Raw genomic sequence first — 9,893 nt, 5'->3', positions numbered from 1 at the left:
TAGCTGCACCACTGCCTCGGCGCTTAGGACAAAAGAGGCCGGTGGGATCGTGTGGCCCACGTTTGCCCACCTATATCCTACTGAGGTGTTCCAGTCGTCCCGGTGGGGCACCCTTCTCTGCTGACCCTTCCTGCTGCCTCATCATCTAGGCAGCGGCGAGGACTGAGCCCCGGCTGGGAAGGTCTGAGTTCGAGATCACACACCCTGCGGTAGGCCGGTTGTTAGGACTATGTATCACCTTGGGCAAGTCGCACAAGAAACATGACTCTTCCCTAGCCTCTTTCTGCATCAGTAAAATAGAGTCATAATATCTGTGTATCTCACGAAGTAATGTGAGAACTCTACCAGGTAACGTGTCTAACACACTTGGCAAACAGTAAAACCCTGCACAAGTCCACGGAATTCACACTGGATCGAGGCTTGTCCCCCAGCAACTCCAGGCACGCCTATCTTTCTACTGTTGAGTTAAGGGACAGCAATCAGCACGCGCAATTTTAGACCTGGCTGTCCATCGCATGTCACTTCTATTTCCCTTACTGTATTGTACCGCTTATTGTGCTAGGGACATCTCCACTGAATACTTTGTTTCTCTTCTGTACCAGTGGGTTGCAGTGGGTCTTCTATGAACAGGAGCTAATCAGTGATGACGTTTTTACTGTTCAGCTAGGAAATGAGATTTTTAAAAAGAACAATGTAGTGAGTTTTTCATTAAGGGAAATAGTATTCTATTCTGTGCTTCCTAGTTTTAGAGTTGAAATTATTTTATTTCATGAAATAATGCTTATGGTAGATATGCTTGGTACATATTAGACATTGAATACTCCTATCTTGAAATTATTCAGTCTTTGATGCAATGCACTTTTGCTGAGTATCTACTAGACCCCAGTTGTTAAGCTAAGTGCCTGGGGTACAGTTGGAATTAAGTCTGGCACAATTCCTCTCCCTGTGGTGTTCATAGCCTCACATTTTAGCACATGCACAAGAAAACAGGTCATGACACTTCCACGTGCTGTGCTTGATATGGGAAGAAAAGGAGGCTGGGGAGCACAACGAAGAGATGCCTAGCCTGATCCTTCTAGTTAAATATTGACAGAGGAAGAGGATGTCATCCTTGGCTAAAGGGTAAAAGATTTTAGGCCAGGTGTGGTGGCTCACGTCTGTAATCCCACCACTTTGGGAGGCTGAGGCGGGAGGATCGCTTGAGCCCAGGAGTTCAAGACGAGGCTAGGCAACAGAGGGAGATCCCCTCTCTACAAAAATATTTTTAAAAATTAGCCGGGTGTGGTGATGCACACCTGTGGTCCTGGCTACTCAGATGATGTAGGGGTATTGCTTTGACCTGGGAGGTCAAGGCTGCAGTGAGCCATGATCATACCATTGCACTCCAGCTGGGGCAACAGAGCAAGACCCTGTATCAAAAAAAAAAAAAAAGATTTTAGGAATTATATTATTTCCCCTTATAGCCTTCCTTCTTCCTAGGAATACCAGGAACCTCATTTCCACTTCTGCTTCCCTGCATGGCTCCCACAGTGTCTAGTTTGCCTCAGAATTGGCCTGTAGAAGGTACTGTAATAACTTACGGCAGAGAGATTCAGGAATTCAGGATTATAGAAAGGGGACACTGTGGGCACAACCCACCTCTCCCCCAATGCATTTTCTTTATTTGTAAATGATTACAATGTAACATATGATGGATATTTCAAAATAATGGCCACAAATTTTCCATTCTATAGAAAGGCATAATTCTATAGATTTAAAAGTTACAGGGCCGAGCGCAGTGGCTTACGCCTGTAATCCCAGCACTTTGGGAGGCTGAGGCTGGTGAATCATTTGAACTCAGGAGTTCAAAATCAGCCTAGCCAACATGGTGAAACCCCATCTCTACTAAAAATACGAAAAATTAGCCGGGCAGTAGTGGCACACATCTGTAATCTCAGCTACTCGGGAGGCTGAGGCAGGAGAATTGCTTGAGCCTGGGAGGCAGAGGTTGCAGTGAGCTAACATTGTGCCACTGCACTCCAGCCTGGGTGACAGAGTGAGACCCTGTCTCAAAAAAAAAAAAAAAAAAAAAAAAAAAAAAAAAAAAAAATTAAAAAGTTACAATAAATTATAAGCAAAAATAAAAATAAAGCTACCTATAGACATGTTTTAGTTAAAATGAAGAAAACCAAGACATAAAGATCTTACAGCAGTGAAATAAAAGAGACAGATTATCTACAAAAGAATGGCAATTAGAAATTGGACCAAGGGGCCAGGCGTGGTGGCTCACACCTATAATCCCAGCACTTTGGGAGGCCGAAGTGGGTGGATCACCTGAGGTTGGGAGTTCAAGACCAGCTTGACCAACATGGAGAAACCCTGTCTCTACTAAAAATATAAAATTAGCCAGCCATGGTGGCACATGCCTGTAATCCCAGGTACTTTGGAGGCTGAGGGAGGAGAATCACTTGAACCAGGGAGGCGGAGGTTGTGGTGAGCCAAGATCACACCATTACACTCCAGCCTGAGCAACAAGAGCAAAACTCCATCTCAAAATAAGAAATTGGACCAAGGGCAGACCTCTCATTAATAAGATACAAGCCGGAGACATTATCTTCAAAATACTGAGAAAAAAAAGCCAACTGTCAAATTGGAATTGTATACCCAACTAAACTATTATTTGGTCACATGCAGTGGCTCAAGCCTGTAATCCCAGCACTTTAGGAGGCTGAGGCAAGAAGATCTCTTTAGCCAAGGATTTCCAGACCAGCCTGGGCAACATAGGGAGACCCTGTCTTTATAAAAATAACATAAATAAAATTAAAAATGAACTATTAAAAAGGGAAAAACAGATTTTTAGATAAAAATTGAGAGTATTTACCATCCATAGACTTCTAAAGAAATTCTAAAGGATTTTTTTTTTTTGAGATGAAGTCTAGTTCTTGTCCCCCAGGCTGGAGTGCAGTGGCACAATCTCAGCTCACTGCAACCTCTGCCTCCCGGGTTCAAGCAATTCTCCTGCCTTAGCCTCCCGAGTAGCTGGGATTACAGGCACCTGCCACCACACCCAGCTAATTTTTGTATTTTAAGTAGAAATGGGGTTTCACCATGTTGGCCAGGCTGGTCTCAAACTCCTGACCTCAGGTGATCCACCCCCCCCACCCCCCGACCCGCCCCCGCCTCGGCCTCCCAAAGTGCTGGGATTACACATGTGAGCCACTGCGCTAGGCCAGGAATTATTTCAAGAAGGAAAGGAATCACTGAAGGAAGGAATGGGATGCAAAAAGGAACAGTGAGCAAACAAAGTAGATAAATTTAAACAACTGTATAGAAACAACACTAATAATATACTAAATATTTATTGAGGGAATCAGGATAAAACTAAAATAACAGACAAAGTACGTAAGAAAGAGGGGTAATTGAAGTGAAGGCATTTTTTTTTTTTTTTTAGGTGGACAGGAAGTAGAATTTATTGGTGAGTATTAAGAGGGGGCAGCACAGTGGAAGCCCTCATGAGTGCAGGGCCTGCCACTTGTCCAGAGCGCCACGATTGGGAACGTACTTGACCCATCTGGGATAAGCGGCTTCTCAGCCACCATGTCTTCAAATTCATTGGCATTGAACTTGGTGAAGCCCCACTTCTTTGAGATGTGGATCTTCTGGCAGCTGGGGAGCTTGAACTTGGCCCTGCACAGGGCCTCCATCACATGCTCCTTGTTCTGCAGGTTGGTGCGGATGGACATAACTTGGTCAATGTGAACCCTGGCCACAGTGCCCTGGGGCTTTCCAATGGCACCTCGCATGCCTGTTTGGAGCCTACACTGGGGTAGTGCAAGGTCAGAAACATGAACATCCATCTGAAAGGACTGTCTCCAAGGTCCCTTAGAGCAACCCATACAACAAACAGGTTGCATCACTACCAGGGAAGCTGCTGTTTGCAGCCATTGCACACTGGGCCCCCATGAGGAAAGGAACTCAGTCGGCTTAATTGGCTGCAGGAAGTTAAGGCATTCTAAGCTCCTTGTATTATTAGATGGAGAGTAGGAATAAATGTGAGATCTTAAGTATCTGTATTAAAGATTTTGGTTTTTTTTTTTTGAGACGGAGTCTCGCTCTGTCGCCCAGGCTGGAGTGCAGTGGCCGGATCTCAGCTCACTGCAAGCTCCGCCTCCCGGGTTTACGCCATTCTCCTGCCTCAGCCTCCCGAGTAGCTGGGACTACAGGCGCCCGCCACCTCTCCCAGCTAGTTTTTTGTATTTTTTAGTAGAGACGGGGTTTCACCGGGTTAGCCAGGATGGTCTCGATCTCCTGACCTCGTGATCCGCCCGTCTCGGCCTCCCAAAGTGCTGGGATTACAGGCTTGAGCCACCGCGCCCGGCCTGTATTAAAGTTTTAAAGGAAACCACTTAAGTAATATAAATTGAGGACAGTATATAACTCACAAACCAATAAATGGGGAAATACGTAGTTTAAAATTAAAAAAAAAAACTCGGCCAGGCACAGCGGCTCACACCTGTAACCCCAGCACTTCGGGAAGCTGAGGTAGGCAGATCAGGACTTTGAGACAAGCCTGGCCAACATGGTGAAACCCCATGTTTATCAAAAATATAAAAATTAGCCCGGTGTGGTGGCGCATGTCTGTAATCCCAGCTACTCAGGAGGCTGAGGCAGGAGAATCACATGAACCCGGAGGCCGAGGTTGCAGTGAGCTGAGATGGTGCCACTGTACTCCAGCCTAGGCGACAGAGTAAGAGTTTACCTAAAAAACAAAATAAAACAAAACACTCAAGGAAAAGAAATAATAAGACAGGATGGTATTACTTCAAGTTGAGGAGGCAGAAACCTGGGATGGTAAGGAGTTCACAAATACCTAGGTATAAATTGCTTGTTAGTGTTCTAACTCACATGTTGGAGTATTATCTATCTAATAATACAGTATCAAACAAATAAAATAGAAACTGGCTGAGCACAATGGCTCATGCCGGTAATCCCAGCACTAAGAGAGGCCAAGGCAGGTGGACTGCTTAAACTCAGGATTTTGAGACCAGTCTGGCCAACATGGTGAAACCCTGTCTCTAAGAAAAATACAAAAATTAGCTGGGCGTGGTGGTGAACACATGTAGTCCCAGTTACTTGGAAGGCCGAGGTGGGAGGATCACTTGAGCCCAGGATGTCAAGGCTGCAGTGAGCTGAGATCATGCCACAGCACTCCAGCCTGGGCAACAGAGCAAGACCCTGTATCAAAAAATAAAAAAATTAACAAAATACAAGAGAAAATGGACAAATTCACCAACAGAGTAAGAAACGTTACACACCTCTCCCAGTAATTAACAGATCAGAGAATACTGTTGTTGTTGTTGTTGAGACGGAATCTTGCTCTGTCACCCAAGACGGAGTGCAGTTGCATGATCTTGGCTCACTGCAACCTCCACCTCCCAGGTTCAAGCCATTCTCCTGCCCCAGCCTCCCAAGTAGCTGGGATTACAGGTGCAAGCCACCACGCCTGGCTAATTTTTGTATTTTTAGTAGAGATGGGGTTTTGCCATGTTGGACAGGCTGGTCTCGAACTCCTGACCTCAGGTGATCCACCTGCCTTGACCTCCCAAAGTGCTGGGATTACAGGTGTGTGAATCGCTGCACCTGGCCCTTTTTTTTCCTTTATTTTTGAGACAGGGTCTTGCTCTGTTGTCCAGGCTGGATTGCAGTGGCACGATCTTGGCTCACTGCAATCTACACCTCCAGGATTCAAGCAATTCCTGTGCCTCAGCCTTCAGAGTAGCTGCGACTACAGGCGTGCACCACCATGCCTGGCTAATTTTTGTATGTTTTAGTAAAGACGGGGTTTCACCATGTTGGCCAGGCTGGTGCCTGTCTAACTCCTGGCCTCAAGTGATCCACCCATCTCAGCCTCCCAAAGTGCTAGGATTACAGGCGTGAGCCATGCACCCTTGTGTCCTTGTGTTATAAAACACAGTATCTATCCAAATAGCTTTGGAACATGTTTGGAACAGATACTGAAGACTGAAAACAACTGTGTACAAACACTATTATAGCTGGCAAATCCATTTCTCAGAGCTATGGTTTACTAACTCCAAAATATATGTAACCAGGATTGAACAAATGAGTAAATTATTACAATGAGAAGCCAGGTTTCTTGCTGTTACAACTAAGAGAGACAGCTAGAATGAATCCCGTGGTGCTAGATTGGAGTTGGAGGGACTTAGTTTTTGTTTTATAACAAAAGGACACATACAGAAATAGAAGTTTCTGTGCATGGATTATATACTACGTATTTCCTAGCTTTATGCACTGAAAAGGACTAGAATATGTAAAACATGGGGAAAAGGAAGGAAAATATCCAATAATTATTTGTCTTATTAGCTAAAGATGTTAGCCATATGCCACCATGCCCAGCTAAGTTTAGTAGAGACAAGGTCTCACCCATGATCTAACAGATTGAATTTATTATTTTTTTCTTCTTGATGAGGAGAGGAGGCGGCGGGGAGGCGGAGGCGGCGGCGGGCTGGCGGCGGCGGAGGAGGAGGAGGAGGATGGAGGAGGAGGCGGAGGAGGCGGAAGGAGGAGGCGGAGCGAGGAGGAGGAGGAGGAGGAGGAGGAGGCGGAGGAGGAGAGAGGAGGAGGTAGGAGTGGGAGGAGGAGGGGGAGGAGGCGAGGTAGGGAGGGAGCAGGAGGGAGGAGGAGGAGGAGGAGGGAGGAGGAGGAGGGAGGAGGAGGAGGAGGAGGAGGGAGGCGAGAGGAGGAGGCGGCGAGGGGAGGAGGAGGACGGAAGGAAGCCTATGCTATTCGGAAGTAAATTTGTTCTCTTCCTACTTCCCTCCTCCTCCTCTCCTCCTCTCTCCTTCTTCTTCTTTTCTTCTTTCTTCTTTCTTCTTCTTCTTCTTCTTATTATTATTTGAGGCCAGATGCAGTGGCTCATGCCTATAATCCCAGCACTTTGAGAGGCCGAGGCAGGCAGATCACCTGAGGTTAGGCGTTCAAGATCAGCCTGACCAACATGGTGAAATCTCAAGTCTCAGCCTCAAGTGATCTACCCACTTCAGCCTCCCAAAGTGCTGGGATTACAGGCATGAGCCACTGGACCCAGCGTGAATAGAATTTGGACAATGAATTTTAACTAAAAGTAACATGCCACAGGGTGGAGCTATGACCATGCTTTCATAATTTGCAGACATTTCCTATGTGAAAACAGATGCACTTTCAATAGCAGGTGCAGCTGTACCCATGTATTCCAAACCCTGATTCAGAAATCCACTATTTCGACCGGGCACAGTGGCTCACGCCTGTAATCCCAGCACTTTGGGAGGTCAAGGTGGGAGGATTGTTTGAGTTCAGGAGTTCAAGACCAGCCTGGGCAACGTGGCAAAACCCTGTCTCTATTTAAAAAAGAAAGTGCTGGGCACAGTGGCTCACACCTGTAATTGCAGCACTTTGGGAGGCTGAGGCGGGTGAATCACGAGATGAAGAGTTCGAGACCAGCCTGGCCAACATGGTGAAACCCGGTTGGTACTAAAAATACAAAAAAACTAGCTGGAGATGGTGCTGGGCACCTGTAATCCCAGCTACTTGGGAGACTTAGGCAGGAGAATCGCTTGAACCTGGGAGGCAGAGGTTGCAGTGAGCCGGAATCACGCCACTACACTCCAGCCTGGGCAACAGTGCAAGACTCTATCTCAAAAAAAAAAAAAAAAGAAAGAAAGAAAGAGGCCGGGCACGGTGGCTCAAGCCTGTAATCCCAGCACTTTGGGAGGCCGAGGCGGGCGGATCACGAGGTCAGATCGAAACCATCCTGGCTAACACGGTGAAACCCCGTCTCTACTAAAAATACAAAAAATTAGCCGGGCGTGGTGGCGGGTGCCTGTAGTCCCAGCTACTCGGAGGCTGAGGTGAGAGAATGGCATGAACCTGGGGCGCAGAGCTTGCAGTGAGCCGAGATCGCGCCACTGCACTCCAGCCTGGGTGAAACAGCGAGACTCCGTCTCAAAAAACAAAAAAAAAAAAAAAAACAAAAAAACAAAAAAAAAGAAAGAAAAGCAATCCACTATTGCATGCCAATCTGGCACAAGCTGTCAGATACAAAGAAAAACAGATGGGATATTTCTGATGGGCATTTCAACCTTAAAACTGAGAAACTAATTTCACTATTCCAGTAAAGACCTAGGGAAAACCTCTTTCCTAATCTGCTTGTTTCTCCAGTTATTTATTTTAGTAATTAAAACAATTTAGTTTTTTTACTTTTTATCTTGAGCTCTACTCTACCAAATTTAGTTTTAGAATATTTATTAAACAATTCGGCTGGGGATGGTGGCTCATACTCATAATCCCAGCATTTTGGGAGGCTGAAGCAGGAAGATCACTTGAGGCCAGGAGTTGGAGACTAGCCTGGGCAACACAGTGAGACGTTCTCTCTACAAAATGTAAACTTAGCCAGAGATAGGGTGCACACTTGTAGTAAGTGGCTGCTTGGGAGGCCGAGGCGGGAGGATCCCTTGAGTCTAGGTGGTCAAGGTTGTAGTGACCTACGATTATGCCACTGCACTCCAGCCTGGGCAACAGAATAAGACTCTATGTCTTTTTTGGTTTTTTTGAAACGGAGTTTCACTCTGTCACCCAGGCTGGAGTGCAGTGGCGCAATCTCTGCTCACTGCAACCTCCATCTCACAGGTTCCAGCGATTCTCCTGCCTCAGGCTCCCAAGTAGCTAAGACTACAGGCACCCACCACCATGCCTGGCTAATTTTTGTATTTTTAGTTGAGACAGCGTTTCACCATATTGGCCAGGCTGGTCTCGAACTCCTGACCTTGTGATCTGCCCGCCTTGACCTCCCAAAGTGCTGGGATTACAGATGTAAGCCACTGCGGCCAGTCAGACTGTTTAAAAAAAAAATTTAAACCTAGAACTACCACGACTCAGTAATCCCACTCTTTTGTGTATATCCAAAAGAACCAAAAATGAGTTGAAAACAGATAGCTGCACACCAATGTTCATAGCGCCATAAATCATAGTAGCCAAAAGGTAGAAACAACCTAACTGATCATCAAATAAAATGTGGTATATGCACACTATGGAGTATTATTCAGCCATAAAAATTAATTTTGCTACATGCTACAACATGGATGGACCTTAAAACATGCTAAGTGCATTAAGACAGACACACAAAAACAAATATTTTATGATTTCACTTATATAAAGTACCCAGAAAAGGCAAATTCACAGACAGAAAGCAGAATTGTGGTTACTAGCGGTTGCGGTGAGGAAAGAATGGGAAGTTATTATTCAACAGGTACAGAGTTTATGTTGGTGAAGGCTGGACATGGTGGCTCATGCCTGTAATCCCAGCATGGGGCGTGGGAGGCTAAGGCAGAAGGATGGTTCGAGGCCAGGAGTTCGAGGCTGCAGTAAGCTATGACTGCGCCACTGCATTCCAGCCTGGGTGACAGAGTAAGACCCTGTCTCTAAAAACAAAACAGTTTATGTTGATGATAATGAGAACATTTTGGGTATACATAGTGATGGCTGTTATACAACCTCGTGACTGTATTTCAATGCCACTGAATTATACACTTACAAATAGTTAATGTCTTATTTTATGTATATTTTACCACAGTAAAAAATTCCCAAATTATCCAAACATAATCAGTAATTAAATGCCTACCGTATGTATGGCACTGGGCCAAAAGATAAACGTGTGTTTACAGTACCCACATGGCTTTGTTCTCCATTTCCCACAGATGTAGGCAAATGTGGAATTAACTAACATCATGCCTCCTATAAGGCCACATGTCACTTCCAATATTATCAGGAAAATGACCTGTTCTGAAGTCCTCATCCATTTTCCAGGCCCAACCAGACCCCAAAATACATCCTTTATGAAGATCAGCTTCAGAGGACTTGGA

At 45.6% G+C, this 9,893-nt stretch overlaps 1 non-coding gene and 1 pseudogene across 1 annotated transcript; both read right to left on the bottom strand.

Moving 5' to 3' along the window:
• Nucleotides 1-3,359: 3,359 nt before the first annotated feature.
• Nucleotides 3,360-3,960, bottom strand: LOC104674518 (annotated as a pseudogene).
• LOC115892174 lies at nt 3,844-3,977 on the bottom strand. The gene has a single exon (XR_004052058.1). It is a non-coding gene; the product is annotated as a small nucleolar RNA SNORA70 (small nucleolar RNA).
• Nucleotides 3,978-9,893: the final 5,916 nt, after the last annotated feature.

Source organism: Rhinopithecus roxellana, chromosome 1, assembly GCF_007565055.1.
Source record: "Rhinopithecus roxellana isolate Shanxi Qingling chromosome 1, ASM756505v1, whole genome shotgun sequence".
NCBI classification, from domain to species: Eukaryota; Metazoa; Chordata; class Mammalia; order Primates; family Cercopithecidae; genus Rhinopithecus; species Rhinopithecus roxellana.
The sequence above is the reverse complement of the archived record's forward strand: the minus strand, read 5'-3'. Positions and strand labels throughout refer to the sequence as shown.